This window comes from Dasypus novemcinctus, chromosome 11 (genome assembly GCF_030445035.2).
Source record: "Dasypus novemcinctus isolate mDasNov1 chromosome 11, mDasNov1.1.hap2, whole genome shotgun sequence".
In the NCBI taxonomy this organism is placed as follows: Eukaryota; Metazoa; Chordata; class Mammalia; order Cingulata; family Dasypodidae; genus Dasypus; species Dasypus novemcinctus.
In genome coordinates, this window is record NC_080683.1 from 51,107,466 (window position 1) to 51,125,753 (window position 18,288).

An 18,288-nucleotide genomic window follows, 5' to 3' on the forward strand; every position below is an offset into this window, starting at 1 on the left:
CCTAAATTGCTTAAATTTTTAAAAAATACTTATAATTTAATAAAATAAGAGAAGTAATTATTAGCAGTAATAATAGAAAATTATTTGTAGAAGTTAGTTTCTTTACCTCAAGTATTGAAAACGTAACAGATTTTTTAGTTTGACAATGTTTTGTTTTGTTTTTAATTTAGATCTCCTTTCCTTCAAAATGCATGCTACATCCTGTCAAAGTTTACCTCACATAGATAACCCCAAAAATCAATGAAAAATTAAGTTTCTTGTCCTTCCTAGTCAGGAGGTAGGTGTTTGCAACCACTCCTTTAAACATAAAAACACAATCCACTAAGACTCCCTCTCTTCTTCCTGTAATTTATTTAAGTTTTTAGAGACAAAGAAACCCTTAAAGAATAAGTTGAAACTATGAACATTTAGCCTTGAAAATTCATATATGAACTATTCACATAGTTTTTTGTTTTTCCACTGATTTGTATGAGTGGGGCAGGCAGACTGTAAATAAATATGAAGATCAATATTTTTTCAAGCCCTGAGAATGACAGCCATTGAACTCTATATTAACCCATACGTCTGCTAGTGTGTATAAAATGATAAAATAGAGATAGAATTCAGTTTCCAAGAGTAAACAAAATCCTTTTTTGTCATAGAGTGATTATATAATGATTAATAAAGTTATAAAGCCAAATACAATTAAGGGACAAATTGAATTGAGTACTGTTCTTATATTGGCATCTCCTTTATGCCTACTGTATATGAATGGTGCAGGAAATATATACGCACCTAATCTTGCAATTTATATCAGAAATTACGCTGCTATTTTTTAAAAGTCTGTATAACACCTGAATTCTCTATTCATCTTTCACATGACTGCAGAAGAGAATTTGCCAACTTGCAGATTTTTCTATGCATGCATTAAATTTCTTCCCAAAGGCCCAATTTACTAGTCATTCAGTCTTCACCTCAGCGAATGGACGTGAACAAATAAAGGTGGAGCAAAACAAGGACTGTACTTTAGCCAGAAAAATCTTCTCACCAATATCTTGGGTAAGACAGACCTCAAAAACATATAGCAAAATCTTCAGTCTGAGTACAGTGAAAATAAAGTAAAATAAAGACGCAAAGTGATCCAAAATAGCCTCATAAATGAAAAGCCAGAAATTTTAGAATTTTTCCCTTAATCTTTAATAGAAATTCTTCTCTAACAAAGAATAAATAAACAATATTTTATCTCAATTTTCTGTCGCATATTGTCTTTGCATTTAGGTAAATTTAATTAATATCAGTTATCTGTCCAAGCATGACTCATTCAAAGGAGAGAAAAGCATTCAGCAAATGCTGGAATTGAGCTCAAGTTCAAGTTGAACATCCAATCGCTAAGTTTCAAATAGCTAGAGAAATTCCTATTATCTTGATTATAGCTGTTAGCAAGTGAAAACACATTTACATTTCAAAAATGTATTAGGAGAGGGGTAGAGCTATGATGGCGTCAGAGTAAGGAGCTCCTGGAGTCAGCTCCTAAAACAGGGCAGTTGGTGGTCACCCAGAACTACCTAAAGCACCTTTTGGAGGACCCAGGAGACCAGAGGAGTATCCTGCAACATCCTTAACAGTGTGGATGACGTGTGCAGACGACCCATCTGCACAGAGGAATCATGAGTAAAGCCCTCCATGCTGCGGAGGTCAGTGCCTGTGGTGTGCAAGCCGCCTCAGGAGCTATTCTGTGGTTGGAGTTGAAGTTCAATCTCCCCCAATAAAAACAGGAGGAAAACATGGTGTGGCACCAACTTTAGGTACTGATTAGTGGATTTAGCGGGCTGAATGCTAGGAACAACTAAACTTTGAGCCTGTCCAGGTCAGAGGAAAGCTGGTGGCTGCCCTTCTGACTCCACCTCAGGCACGAGGGTAAGCAGGGCTAACTGAAAATCATAGTGCTTGTAAGGACCAGCTTCTTTCCACCCAGGTTGGATTGCAAATCTAGTCTAAAGCCCAGTCCCTCTGGCAGGGAGGAAGCTGGGGGAACCTGCACCACCTCTCTGGAAAGCTGCAAGCCATGCTGCAGAAGCTGGTGCCCATCCTACTCTAGGGGCACAAGCCACCTCAAGAGCTATTCTGTGGCTGGAGCTGGAAGCTCCATTTCCCATAAATGGCAGAGGAGGAGACAGATGTCCACTGACCACAGCTACTGATTAGTGGACTTGACTGGCTAAAGTATAATCCTAGAGCCAGCTAGGGTCTGAGCTTGTCCAAGTGGGAAAGAGTCCGGTAGCCACCATTTTGACCACACCCCCCAGCATGAGGGGGGAGCATGGCTGACTGAAATCTGGTGAAGTTAGGGACAGGCTTCTTTCCACAAAGATCAAACTGCCACCCTAGTCTAGGCTCCAGCCCCACCTCCAGCAGAGAGGTAGCTGGCGGGGCCTGCACCAGGCTCTCCAGGCAACTGCAAGTGCTCTTCACTAGCAGAGGCTGAATAGTTGGGACACCTAGGGCTGCTTCCCTCCACTGCAAGAGAAGAGGAGAGGAGCTGGGTATTCTCAGCCTGTCCAGGCAATAGCAGGAGTTTTCACCCCACACGGATTTGTTGAGTACCTTTGAGCCCATCTCCATGTCTGTCCCCCCGCAGGATAGGAAGGGGCTGGTGTTGCCTCAACCTCTCAGGGCAACAGTTTTGGGCTGCACAAGTCAGACTGTTGGGTATCTGTGGCTCCACCTTCATCGCCAATAGGACAAGAGATGAACTGTGTCTGCCTAGCCTCTTTGGGTAATAACTACAGGTGCTTTTGGTCCACACAGCCTGGTCTGGTGGGTACTTGTGGATGTACCCTCACCTCCCAATAGGAAAGAAGGGGGCTGATCTTTCCACAGCTTTTTTGGGCAACAGCAGACCTTCAACCTGCATGGACTAGACTATTGGATGCCACCCCCATACCCAATAGGACAGAAGTCTCCACAGCCTCTCTGGAAAACAGTGGGTACTTTCAGCCAACAGGGACTGAACTGTCAGGTGCCTGTGGATCCAACCCTATGCTGTAAGAGGATAGAAGGGGCCTGGTGTTTCCTCAACCTCTCCAGGCAATGGCAGGTATTCTCAGCCTAAAGGGACTGGATTGTTGAGCACCTAAAACCAACCCTACTACCCAATAGGATAGGAGGGAGCTGATGCTTCCTCTCCAGGTAACAGTGGGTACTTTCAGCTTATAGGACTGAACTATTGAGCATTTGTGGTTCTGTTCCCTCCACCTAAAGGACAGAAGGGACAGTACTTCCTAAGCCTCTCAGAGCAACTGCAGGCATAACTGACCCACAGAGATTAGATTCCTGGGCATTCCAGAGGGTCCATTCCCACTCCTGGTAGTTACCTGAGTAACTGTGTCATTTAGACACACAGCATACATTGCTGACCAAAACTATAGCTCCATCCCTGCCTAAGGTAGGGGACGAAGGGGTGTGAATCTTCATCAGTGTCTCTGGGTGACTACAGACAGTCTTGTACCCAACTGGGATTATTATACATGACTACAGCTCTGTCCCTATCCCTGATAGAGGAGAAAAGTAGGAAAAATTCATCAGTTCCTGGGGCAACATGGGCAGCTTCAGTCTCCATAGCTTACAGTACCAACTATATCCTTGGCTTCTACTACACAACCAGCAAGGGAGAAAAGGTAAAAAATTCCTAAACTAAAGGGAGAAACTGCACCCAGAATAAATACATCTAGTAAGCCAGATGCAGAAACACCAACAAAAAATTATACTCTATACCAAGAAACAGGAAGAGATGGCCCAAATAAAGGAACAAGATAAGCCTGCAGATGACATAAAGGAGTTGAGACAACTAACTTTAGACATTCAAACAAATCTCCTTAATAAATTCAATAAGATGGCTAAAGAGATTAAGGATATTAAGAAAACAGTGGATGAGCACAAAGAAGTTGAAAGCATACATAGAAAAATAGCATATTTTATGGGAATGAAAGGTGCAATAAATGAAACTGAAAATACACTGAAGGCATATAACAGCAGATTTGGGGAAGCAGAAAAAAGGATCAACAAGCTTGAAGATATGGCCTCTGAAAGAGAACAAACAAAAGGACAGATGAAGAAAAGAATGGAAAAATTGAATAGGTTCTCAGTGAGCTAAATTATAGCAGGAGACATGCAAACATACATGTCAAGGGTACCCCAGAAGGAGAAGAGAAGGGAAAAGGGAAAAAAATAATATTTGAAGAAATAATGGTGGAAAATTTCCCAACCCTAGTGAAGGATATAGATATCCATGACCAAGAAGCACAACATACTCTCATCCAAATAAATGCAAATAGACCAACTCCACGACACATACTAATCAGAATGTCAAATGCCAGAGACAAAGAGAGAGTTCTGAGAGCAGCAAGAGAAAAGCAATGCGTAACATATAAGGGATACCCAATAAAATTAAGTGCCAATTTCTCATCAGAAACCATGAAGGCAAGAAGGTGATGGTATGATATATTTAAGATACTGCAGGAGAAAAACTGCCAGCCAAGGATTTTATAATCAGTAAGATTATTTTTTTAAAATGAGGGATAAACAGAATAAACAGAACTGAGAAAGTTTATAACAAAAAGACCAACTTTGCAAGAAATACCAAATGGAGTGTTACAACCTGAAAAGAAAAGACAGGAGAGGCCTGGAAGAAAGTCTAGAAATGAAAACTGTATCAGTAACAGTAACTAAAGTGTCTAATATAAAATGACAGACAAAACACAAAGATCAAAATGGATGAAATAAGAACTGCCTTTAGAGTAATAACATTGAATGTTAATGAATTAAACTCCCCAATCAAAAGACACAGATTGGCAGAATGGATAAGAGAATATAAGCCATCTATATGTTGTCTAGAGGAAGACTCACCTTAGACTCAAGGATACCAATAAATTGAAAGTGAAAGGTTGGAAAAAGATGTTCCACACATGCAGTAACCAAAAAATGCTGGGGTAGCTATACTTATATCAGATGTTACAGATTTTAAAAGTAAAACTGTCATTAGAGACAAAGAAAGACATTACATATTAATAAAAGGGATGATTCACCAGAAAGAAATAACAATCATAAATATATATGCACCTAACCAGGATACCCCAAGATACATGAGGCAAACACTGGCAAAACTGAAGGGAGAAATAGACATCTCTACAATAACAGTTGGAGACTTCAATACACCACTCTCAGCATTGGATAGAACTCCTGGGCAGAAGATCAATAAAGAAACAGAGAGTTTGAATAATAAGATAAATGGACTAAACCTAATAGACATATACAGAACATTGCACCCCAGAACAGCAGGATATACATTCTTTTCAAGTGCTCATGGATCTTTCTCCAGGATAGACCATATGTTGGGACACAAAGCAGATCTCAATAAATTCAACAAAATTGAAATTATACAAAGCACTTTCTCTGATCATAATGGAGTAAAGATGGAAATCAACAAGAAGAAAATAGAGGGAAAATTCACATATATAAGGAGATTAAACAACACACTCTTAAATAATCAGTGGGTCAAAGAAGAAATTTCAAGAGAAATCAGTAAATATCTCAAGATGAATGACAACGAGAATGCACATATCCTAGCCTATGGGATGCTGTGAAGGCAGTGCTGAGAGGAACATTTATAGCCCTCAATGCTTACATTAAATAAGAAAGAGCTAAAACCAAAGACCTAACTACACAGCTGAAGGAACTAGAAAAGGAACAGCAAGCTAATTCCAAAGGAAGCAGAATAAATGAAATAACAAAGATCAGAGCAGAAATAAATGATATTGAGAACAAAAAAAAAAAAAAAGAGAGAGAAAATTAGCAAAACCGAAAGTTGGTTCTTCAAGAATATTAACAAAATCACAAACCCTTAGCTAGATTGACTAAGAAAAAAAGAGAGAAGATGCAAATAAATGAAATAGAAAATGAAAAAGGGAACCTTACTACTGACCCCACAGAAATAAGGGAGATCATAAGAAAATACTATGAACAACTTCATGCTAAAAAACTAGACAATGTAGATGAAATGGAAAAATTCTTAGGAATGTACAAACAACCTACAGTGACTCTAGAAAAAATAGAAGACCTCAACAAACCAATCACAAGTAAAGAAATTGAAACAGTCATCAAACAGCTCCCCAAAATGAAAAGCCCTGGACCAGACAAGTTCCACAGGTGAGTTCTACCGAGCATTCAAAGAAGATTTAATACCAATCCTTCTCAAGCTCTTCCAAAAAATTCAACAAGAAGGAACACTACCAAACATGTTCTATGAAGCCAACATTACCCTAATACCAAAGCCCGATAAAGATGTTACAAAGAAAGAAAATTACAGACACATTTCTCTAATGAATAAAGATGCAAAAATCCTCAATAAAGTACTTGTTAATCGAATCCAACAACCCATTAAAAGAATCCAACAACACATCATGATCAAGTGGGTTTTATACCAGAGAGGCAAGGCTGGTTCAACACAAGAAAACCAATCAACATAATATACCACATTAATAAATCAAAGAAGAAAAATCATTTATCTTATCAATTGATGCAGAAAAGGCATTTGCCAAAAATACAGCATCCTTTCTTGATAAAATATTACAAAAAAATAGGAATTGAAGGAAATTTTCTCAACATGATAAAGGCCATATATGAAAAACTCACAGCTAACTTTGTACTCAATGGTGAAAATCTAAAAGCTTCCTGTTGAGATCAGGGACAAGACAAGGATGCCCACTGTTACTACTGTTGTTCAATATACTGCTAGAGGTTCTAGCTAGAGCAATCAGGCAAGAAAAAGAAATAAAAGGCATCCAAACTGGAAATGAAGAATTAAAACTTTCACTATTTGTAGATGATATGATTGTATATCTAGAAAATCCTGAAAATATACAACAAAACTGCTAGAGCTAATAAATTATTTCAGTAGAGTGTCAGGATACAAGATCAATATGCAAAAATCAGTGGTGTTTCTGTACACTAATAATGCACAAAATGAGGAGGAAGTCAGGGAAAAAAATCCATTTACAATAGCAACAAAAAGAATCAAATATTTAGGAATAAACTTAACCAAAGATGCAAAGCACTAGTATTCAGAGAACTATAATGCATTGCTAAAATAAATTGAAAAAGACCTAAATACTTGGAAGAACATTCCATGCTCATGAAGTGGAAGACTAAGTATCACTAAGATGTCAATTCTGCCCAAATTGATATACAGATTCAATGCAATCCCAATAAAAATTCCATCAGCATTTTTAAGGAAATGGAAAACACAATTATCAAATTTATCTGGAACGTTAAGAAGCCATGAATAGCCAGAAACATCTTAAAAAGGAAAAGTGAAGTTGGAGGACTTTCATTTCCAGACTTTAAATCATATTACCTAGCTACAGTGGTAAAAACAGCATGGTATTGGCATAAAGATAGACACATAGATCAATAAAACTGACTTGGTGGCTCAGAAACAGACCCTCAAACTATAGCCAAGTGATTTTTGACAAGCCTGTCAAGCCCTCCCAATTGGTAGAGAAGAATTTATTCAATAAATGGTGTTGGGAGAACCGAATATCCATAGCCAAAAGAAAGAAAGAAGACCCCTACCTTATACCTTATACAAAAATTAACTCCAAATAGATCAGAGACCCAAATATAAAAGAAAGTACAATAAAGCTTCCAGAAGAAAATGTCAGGAAACATCTTCAAGACCTGGTGGTAGTTGGTGAATTCTTAAACCTTACACCAAAAGCACAAACAACAAAAGAAAACATGGATAAATGGAACCTCTTTAAACTTAAACATTTCTGTGATTTAAAGGACTTCATCAAGAACATGAAAAGGCAGCCCAGTTGATGGTAGAAAATATTTGGAAACCATTTATCTGATAAGGGTTTGATTTCCATTCTATATAAAAAGATCATACAACTCAACAATAAAAGAGCAAGTAATCAAATTAAAAAATGGGCAAAAGAGTTAAATAGACATTTCTCCAAAAAGGAAATATGAATGGCCAAAAAACACATAAAAAATGTTCCATATTGCTAGGTATTAAGGAAATGCAAATTAAAACAACAATGAGATATCATCTAAGACCACATAGAATGGCCATTATTAAAAAAACAGACAACAATAAGTTCTGGAGAGGATGTGGAGAAATAGGAACACTCCTTCACTGTTGGTGGGAATGTAAAATGGTACAGTCTCTGTGGAAGACAGTTTGGTGGTTCATGAGAAAGGTAAATATAGAACTGCCATATGATCCCACAATTCCTCTACTAGGAATATATCCAGAAGAACAAAAACTATGAAATGAACAGACATCTGCACACTAATGTTCATAGTGGTGTTGTTCACAATTGTCAAAAGATGAAAACAATCCAAGTGTCCATCCACCAGTGAATGGATAAACAAAATGTGGTATATACATATAATGGAATAAAAAGAAATGCTGCAATAAGAAGAAATGAATTTGGGACATATGTGATAACATGGATGCATCTTGAAGACATTATACTAAGTGAAGTAAGCCAGACAAAAAAGGACAAATATTGCATGTTCTCATTAACATGAACTAAATTCAAATAATAAATACATGGAATTAGAACCTAGAGTATAGGTTATAAGGAGATAAGAGGAGGGTTGAGAAGAACTATGGATGCTTAATGTACATAGAAGTTTTAATTAACTTGACTGTAAAAGTGTGATGATGGATAGAGTTGATAGTAACACATTATAGTGAGTAACAACTGGTTTATTAATGGGATTGTGACTGAAAAAGGTAGTCTGGGGAAGTAAATGTCAATATAAACAAAGCTAAAGAATAATCTAGGGACTGAATAATACAGTGAACCCAGAGGCAGTTGAGAATTGTGGTTAAGGGTACAAATGGAAAAGAGTCCTATTAGCTTGAGTAGATGTACATCACTTTTGCAGAGTGATGGGAATATGGAGAAACATGTGAAAACTACAACTGGTGTAACCTATAGACTGTGGTTAAGAGCAATACTATAATATTCTTGCATTAATGCCAAGCTAAACTGTATTGATAATGGAGGTGTATGGAAAAAGTGTGCCAAATGTATGCTATGGACCATGATTGGTGGTAATAGTCTGATCATATCTCACAATCTGTAACAAACGTTCCACCAGGATGTGGAGTTGTATGGGAAATCTACACATCTGTATGATTGTTTTGCAAGTTCACAATATCTGTAACAAAATTACATTTAAAAAATGGTAACTGACACAACAAGATGACGCAACAAAAAGAAATACAGATTCCCGTGCCACTGACAACAACAGAAGTGGACAAAGAAGATGAAGCAAATAGACACAGAGAACAGACAACTGGGGTGGGGGGGGTGGGGAAGGGGAGAGAAATAAATAAATAAATAAATAAATCTTTTTTTAAAATGGTATGGGTGAAAAAAAAACACCAAATATAAGATAAGGACTATAATTGGTAGAAATATTTTGACAATGCTCTTGCATAGTTTGTAACAAATGTTTCACAACAATGCAAAGAGTTGGTGAAGGGGTGATGTATGAGACCCCGGTGTGATGTCATGTATGTTTATTTTGTAAGTTTGCAATCTTTATTATACACTTATTGTTTATGTGTGTTCATGTATGAATGATATACTTAAATATATATATAAGAAGTTTTACAAGTGTTATAGTTCAGGGAGTAATATCAAGTTTTCTATTTATTAATCAATATTTAAAATTTATTTGCACTTGCTTGCAACTGACAAATGTTATCCTTTAGTTATTACATATATATCATCAAAATTTTAAATATATCTAAATTTCCTCATGCGCAGTTGCTACTATATTTGATTCTGAATTTATAATTTCATCATGGACCCTCAAAAGCACTCATACATTCATTGATTGACCTTGGTGTTTATAGCTTAATATGGAGAGATAGAGACATAGACTAAATAAACAAAAAGCACACCGAAAACAAAAAGCGCTCAATAGAAAAACTTGGTATCTTAGTTTCCAAGCTGCTACTGCAAATACCATACAATGGGTTGACTTAACAACAGGAATTTGTTGGCTCAGATGTATAACGACTATAGCTTTAATTTCATACAAGTGGAACTGAAAATCCACTGCAGCTCTGAAGCTACTTACTGATTAACTGCATGCATTCAAGAAATTTGTTTTCTACAATAATAAAATCAGCTAATCCTATATTTATGAATCAACATGTTCCTTCGGGTCTTGATTTCTTCTCTTCCTCCCCAAAACGTGGTAAAGCGGAAGGGGACATTTAATATGATATCTGAAAATTATTCAAATCATAAGCAAAGATCAGGAGAAGAAAAATACTTGGTGCCAATAAAAGTAAGGCATCCTTTTTTTATTCCCCATACCAGTCCATGCAGTACATTTATTAGAAAATCCCTACCTATTAATTCTGGGATTTAGAATAGCATATAAGATAGTTATATTACATAAAGATCTCCCTCTTTGGTTATGATTAGGCTAATTTTTTCAATTGTTCATGCACAATGAAATTAAACATGCATAATAAATTTAAATAGAGTTGGGTAAAGCTGGGACATTTTTGCACATGACAATTTCAGGTCAATTTTTTCATCTTCATGGGCTTCAGTCCTGCCATTTATAATTTATCTCTACTGTCTGGAAGAGAACTAGAATAAAGAGAACTCCTACCAATAATTTCCTAGGAGAATCTCTCATGTGTTTCTTTTTCTTTTTCATTTTTTCCTCAAATTGGTAAATAAAATAATCACCACTGAATATTATTCTATGTTCTGACATGTTGCCAAAAGACTACTCTGGTAAGATGTTATAAAAGTTTGATATTATTTATCAATTCCAAAAAAGAAGGTTTATGTTTGTAAACTGGTCTTTTCCTCTGGGTGTGATCCTCTTTGTATTAGATTCACCTGAGATGTCTTTGATCAAACTACCAGTTAAGATTAGGGTTTTGATTCTACCACATCAGTAGGGTGTGACTTGGGTTGAACCCCTGCCCCCTTGGGAGGCCAATATAAATGGACACTCACAGAAGAAGGTACACAGGAAGAGATAGAGCTCCACAGACATGGAGGAGGAGAGAACTTGGTTATTTCGGTCCTGCTATGTGACAGAAAGGAGAAGGCTCAAATATTTAAAGCCCTGGGAAGGGATACAAGTCCTATGCCACCCTGTATCTGAGTGAGAGGAAGGCTCACAGTGTTCACCCACCATCTTGCTTCAACACTTGACAACTTACTTCAGTGAGAAACAACCTTGAGTTATTAGACTCTTTAGGGCCTTGGACTTTAAGCTTTTACCCCAAATAAATATCCTTTATAAAAACCAACAGATTTCTGGTACTTTGCATCAGCACTAATACAGATATTATCCACATATCTTAATTAAGGATAGGGTCTGCAAGAACTGAAGCCCAACATTGTATCTATGTCTCTGGAATACTCATCTAACATGAAATATTTAACATATGAAGCTCTTTGTTTAAAGATGAGTAATGTACCTATTTAAAAGTTACATCCAGTTCTTACAAAATCTGCCAAACTATGTTACACAAAGTCAAAATTATTGATGTTATATTGATTTTTAATATGGGGGTGTCATTATGTACCTACCTGGGACCCTAGCTATTTCTATGAAGTCATTCATTTTGAAACATGTCCATTCTTGATCATATTTTGAGGGGGAAAAATGAAACTAGATTAGGCTGTAGTTCTAGCAATACAATCCTTAAGTATATTTCAGGGTTTATACAGAACTACTCATAATATGTAAAGCATAGAAAGAAAATGAAATAGTACTTTTAAAACTATAATGAAAATGAGAGAAAAATCTCCCACTGTTTTCAGTATAATGAACATAAACATTTTTTAGAAGGAGCGCTCCAAAATCATGAACCAATTTTTACTCATATTCATATCCTCAGAGCATAGCCTAATGCCTGGCATATAATATATGTTCAATAAATATGTATTGAATGAAGAAATTAATTAATGAATGGTCCCCTGTTAGCAAGGGTTCCCATGATTTGTTTCTACATCCTAGATAAACACCACAATAGGCAAGGTAGGATATCTAAGAATCAGGACTATCTTCTAAACCCTGTCCTTTCTGTTGGGTGAAATGCACAGACATAAATATCGCTAGATCTCAAGCAGAGTTGATCAGCATAATTACCTTATGTACTTTTAAAATAACTGTTTTTAAAGAGACATCATGTGATTCTGATTCAAGAGATCTGAGCTGGGACTCTAGATTTGGTATTACCAAGGTTAGTAACCATATTCTTTGCAGTGTGATTGCAAGACACTTGAAAGTCTCTAATAGCATAAATGGCTTCTCACTGTCACCTCTTTCCAGATAATTCACCATTAGAAGCAGTATTCCCTTTGAAGTTTTAACTCTAGGGAAATTATGTATATTAAATCATTAAAATTTAGTATGAATTACCTTAGTAATTTATGATAAGAGATTTCTAGATAATTGGTAGGGTGACAAAAGGGCTACAATAGGAAGCCCAAAGAGAATAAAGAAAAACACAGCCAAATGTGGACAAGAAAACAATTTGCCAGAGACCAAGATGGTCCTCAATTATTCTTCTGTGATTTTTAAACTTACTAATAATCATCTATAGAAACCAGATTGATCAAACCAGTAGAGATTCCTGATTTGCTCCCCCTACATACTATAATATCAATTCAAGAATTGGGTGCTACCCATAAAGTGCCTAAGTATAGTAGAGGGAGATGAAAATCATAAATGTTGATGTTTCTATTCTATCATAAGGGTCTAAATTTCATTAACCATGCCTAATTTTTTAAAAATGTAGTTTCAAAGCTGCAACAGTCATACCAAAGAAAAAAATAATGCTCATTCAGTCTGAGACAATAAATCAAAAAGAATGAATGCTAAATATTCTCTTGAAAATTCATTTCTTCTTTATCGGTGATTCATTGTTTTCTCTCCTCATTCTCAGGTCATCTCAATAAGTATTTGAAGAACTTTCACTTAATAATAAAAAGACATAATGTTTAAAACTGTATCTTTTAAATTATTGCTGACACTTAAAAGTTGTACTGAAGCAGTACACGTTAGTCTTTGTGGATTGTAGAAAAGGTATTCTGGGGATACGAGATGCTCTTGATAACATCACAAAGGGCATTTTTTTTAACTTTTATGTGCCTTGGTTTCCCATTTCCATTCTACAAACTGAAAATAGAAATAGATCCTACTTAATACATTTAATATCCTTAGTAAAGAAAGGGAGGTAAAATGAATTGAACATAGCCACAATAGTTTTTTGGTGGTACATCTTTTTGTCTGACTGACATTTGTCTAAAACGTGTCTTACTGTACCTTTACTTTAAAAGTTCCCATTTTAAAGATATGTATAAATGATGTTCATAATAGAACTTATTTTTTTTATGTTATAAGATATTTCTCATGGGCCCTTCTAGCCCTACTGCTATAAGTAGAAACAGCTTCAATGATACTTATGTCAGTGCTCCCAATTTTATAAATCATAGAGCCCATTAAAAACATTCCTTCTGATATCTCAAGATGAAGGCAGGTATAGAAATCTTGAAGGGCCAATTTTTTATCCAAATTGGAAAATCCATTATTTAAAAAAAAAATTTTTTAAACATAATGCATGAACTTCTATTATATAATTTTCTTTTGACACACATATTTATCCCCATTCCCTCTTAAAAAAAACAATTAATTTTAAAAATCAAAATTATAAATATATATGGACAAGGAGAAGAGAAGTTGAGATGACAGGAGATGAGATATTAATGAACTTCAGAAGATAAAAGGCAGATGGACAAATTATAATTATTACAGATCAAAAAAGCAGAAACCCAAGTGCCTACAAATAGGAAATCCAACAAAGCAAGTCATTTTATGATTCAGAACTCCAAAAAGACTCAAAAATTGGAAAAACTCAGCAGAATTGAGGAGCAAGAAATGAGGCTGAAGAAGACTCATTGAAATGCTATATATAAAGAGCAGTTTAGCCCCAGATCCAATTCCCCACTATACACAGCCAAGAAGCTCCATGCTTTCCTCTGTTCTGGAAAGAGGAAGAATGTTTACTCACTGGAGAACCTGAACCAGTGAGGTACTAGATCTGAGACACCAATAGCAATAGGCATGGGAATAATACACTGAACTGAAATGCAAGTGAATGTAGTGAAAGTTTCATCATCCTACATGATGAAGCTTTATGAAATCTACACAAGACTTCTGTCACTGGCAGTCAGGTTTATCCTGCCACCTCAAGATACTATGTTACTCTCTTCTTTGGAAGAACTGCTCCACACTAGGAAAGACTTTCAGCAATTTTCTAATGATAAAGCCAGGACTTTATTCACTGACTTAGAGTGAAGATCAACCAACAATAAGCCCTTTCCACACTTGCCCACAATTTCAAATGAGCATGTTTGTGTCTCATTCTTATATATGAATAGACAAAAAGATGTTAAGGAAAGCCTCTACTATAAAGACAAGGAACAAAACAAACAAAAATGCATAAATGGAATTTGAAAAAAAAATTACAGAAAAGAAAAAAGAATTGCCAAATTTTTGTAATTTTTCCAAAAGACATAAGAGAACATGAAAAAATCATGCTATTTTTAAAAAGAACAGAGTCAGAAAGATGCCTTGAATAAAAAAAGACAGTAGAATAAATTTTAAAATTCATTAAAAAAATATAAAATAAGGTTGGAAAAATATTTTCAAAAAGTAAAACAAAAATATAACATATAGAAAAAAAATAGGAAAGGAAAAGAAAATTAGATCTATCCAGGAGGTTCAACAACCAACTAATAGAAACTTCAAAGAGAAAACATGGAAAAATGGAGTGAAAGACATAACCAAAGAAATTACACAGGGAAATGTCCAAGAACCAAAGGCATGTGCTCCCAGATCAAAAGAGAATTCTGTTTTCTCACCATAATACATTTTAAAAATCTATAAGGTAAGTCGTTGTAAATTTTTTTAAAAAGAATACAAAGCTTCCAGAGAAAAAAATTACATACAAAGAAATAAGAATGAGTTGAGACAAAATGAACAAAGTTGTTTAAAAGTTCAAAACCACTATGCACAGAAGATTCACATGGGAATTCTACCAATTTTTAAAGAATGGATTATTCTAATGCTATTTAAAATGCTTTATAATAAAAACATAAAGAAAACTTCCTAATTCCTTCATGCAGCAAACATGATATATACCAAAACATTAGAAAGAGGCATATAAAAGATAAATCTACCAACCAAATCAATTTCTAAATGTGACGCAAAAATCCATAATAAAATATTGGCAATAGAATCCAACAGCTTAATTTTAAAAATCGATTATGTCAAAGTGGGTTTTATTCCAGATATGCAAGGATAATTCAAACTAGGAAATCTAGTAATAGAAATCATTATATCTTTTTTAGAATTCCAAGGAGAAAAAAATTATATGACAATCTCCATAGACACTGAACATGCAAATGATAAAATTTAATGATTATTCTTGATTTACAAACTCAGTAAAAAAGGAATTGATGAATACTGTCTAGGCATTATAAGACATATTTATCTCAGCCCAAATGAGTTATTTACAAAAACACAAAAAGTCTTTCCCACTAAAACTAAGAACAAGAAAAAGTTTTACAATGTCAGCACTACTAGTTAACCTAGGTATGAGTCAAAAAAATTAAATAAGTAGGTAAATGGCAATATAAGAATTGGAAAGCAATATGCACAATTATTTAGATATATAATTATTGCATTCTTGAAAAATCCAAGGTAAACAACCAAAAATACATTACAAATAATAATAGAATTCAATAATTAAGGAGAACATGAAATTAATATACAAAAATAAATAGCCATCATATATTGTATCTTCAGCAAGCTAGAAAATATAATGGAGGAAACCTGATTTATAGTAGCATCATAAAAGAAAAAATAATTAGAAATAAACATTTAAAAAATTACAGACATATATGAGGAAAAATTTAATGTACTCCTAAAGGAAACCTTGACCAAATAAATGTAAAGGTATGCTATGATCTTAGTACAAAAATTCAAAACCAAAACGTTTTAGGAGTGAGATGGCGGCAAAGCAGTAAGACATTCCAAGAGAAAGGTAATCTTTCAAGGCAATTACTAGTCACCCAAAGCTATTGAAAGCACCTGTTTGGGGGGCCCAGGAGACCAGAAGAGCATCCTGCAACATTCTTGAAAGAATGGAAGGGGGAGACTGCCCATCTGCAGTGAAAATTCATGAGTGGAGCACTCCACACCACAGAGGCCAGTACCCATCCTTCACTGGCAGGGCAAGCCACACCTCACTATTCCTTGGCTGGAGCTAGAAGCTCCACTTCCCAAAAATTAGGGAGGAAGAGATAGTCAGGCACCAACTTCAGCTACTGATTAATAAATTCAGCTGGCCATAATATAATCCTAAGAACACCTAAAGTCTGAACGTAAGTTAGAAAGAGACTGGTAGCCAACATTTTAACTCCATCCCTGGCCTTAGAGGAAGCAGAGCTAATTGAAAATCACAGTAATAGTAGGGACTGGCTTCTTTCCACCCATGTTTTATTGCAGTTCTAGCCTAAGTTCCAGCCTTACCTCCAGCAAGGAGGAAGCTGGGGAAGTCTGCCCCAGCCTATCCAGCAACAGCAGGCACTTTTGGCCAGCACAGAATGGATAGTCAGATGCCTGGGACTCCATTGCTGACCCTCAATAGGATAAGAGGTTAGCTGTTTCCTCAGCCTCTCTGGGCAACTGCAGCTGCTTTTGGCCCATACAAAGTAGTTTGTTGGGCATATGTGGTTCCATCCTCACCTCTTAGGGGAAAAGGAACAGTACTCCCTCAGCCTCTTAGGGCAACTGCAGGCACTCTCAGCCTACATGGGTTAAATTTTGGACAATCTGAAGGGTCCACTGCCAACCCTGGCAGGGGGGAGGGGGACCAGAGCTACATTAATCTACATGGCCAACTGTGGTTAGTTTTGACCCACACAACTTAGTTTGCTACCTACACCTGCAGTTCCATCTCTGACAAGGCAGGGGAGGAATGGGTATGAAGCTTCATCAGCCTCTCCAGGTAACTACAGATGGTCTTGACCTGAATGGCCATCCCTAAACCTGGCAGAGGAGGAAGGTGGGAGAAGCTTCAGTGGTTCATGGGGCAATGCTTCAACCTCCACAATTATAGTACCAACTAATCCCTGGATCTTATAAGACAATCAGCAGGGGAGAAAGGGCAAAAAATCCCTAAAATAAGAGAGAAACTGTGCCCAGTATAAATACATCTAGTAAGCCAGATGCCAAGACACCAACAAAAAATTGCAATTCACACCAAGAAATAAGAAGATATGACCCAGTCAAAGGAACAAGATAAGCCTCCAGATGACATAAAGGAGTTAAGACAACTGGTCGTAGATGCTTAAGTAAATCTTAATAAATTCAATGAGATGGTTAAAGAGAATAAGGATACTAAGAAGACACTGAGTGAGTACAAGAGGAATTTGAAATCATACACAGAAAAATAGCAGATCTTAAGAGTATGAAAGGCAAAATAAATGAAATTAAAAATATACTGGAGGCATAAACAGTATATTTTCAGGAGGCAGAAGAAAGGATCAGTGACCAGGAAGGCATAACTTCTGAAAGCAAATGCTCAAAAGAACAGATAAATAAAAAAATGTAAAAAGTTTAATAAGGTCTCAGGGAACTAAATGACATCAAGAGATGTGCAAACATATGTGTCATAGGTGTCCCAGGAGAAAAGAAGGAAAAGGGGCAGGAGGAATATTTGAGGAAATAATGGTAGAAATTTTCCCAACTGTATTGAAGGATATGGATATCTGTGTCCAAGAAGCACAAAATATTCCCATCCAAATAAATCAAAATAGACCAACTCTAAAACACATACTAATTAGAATGTCAAATGCCAAAACAAAGAGAATTCTGAGAGTAGCAAGAGAAAAGTGACACATCACATACAAGGGATGCCCAAAAGGATTAAATACTGATTTCTTATCAGACATATGGAGGCAAGAAGGTACTGGTATGATATATTTAAGATACTGCAGAAAAACTGGCAAGATTGTCTTTCAAAAATGAGGGTGAGTTTATAATATTTACAGATAAATAGAAACAGAGAGTTTATAACAAAGAGACCAGCTTTGCAGGAAATATTAAAGAGAGTATTACAACCTGAAAAGAAAAGACAGGAGAGAGAGAGGCTTGGAAGAGAGTCTAAAAATGAAGATT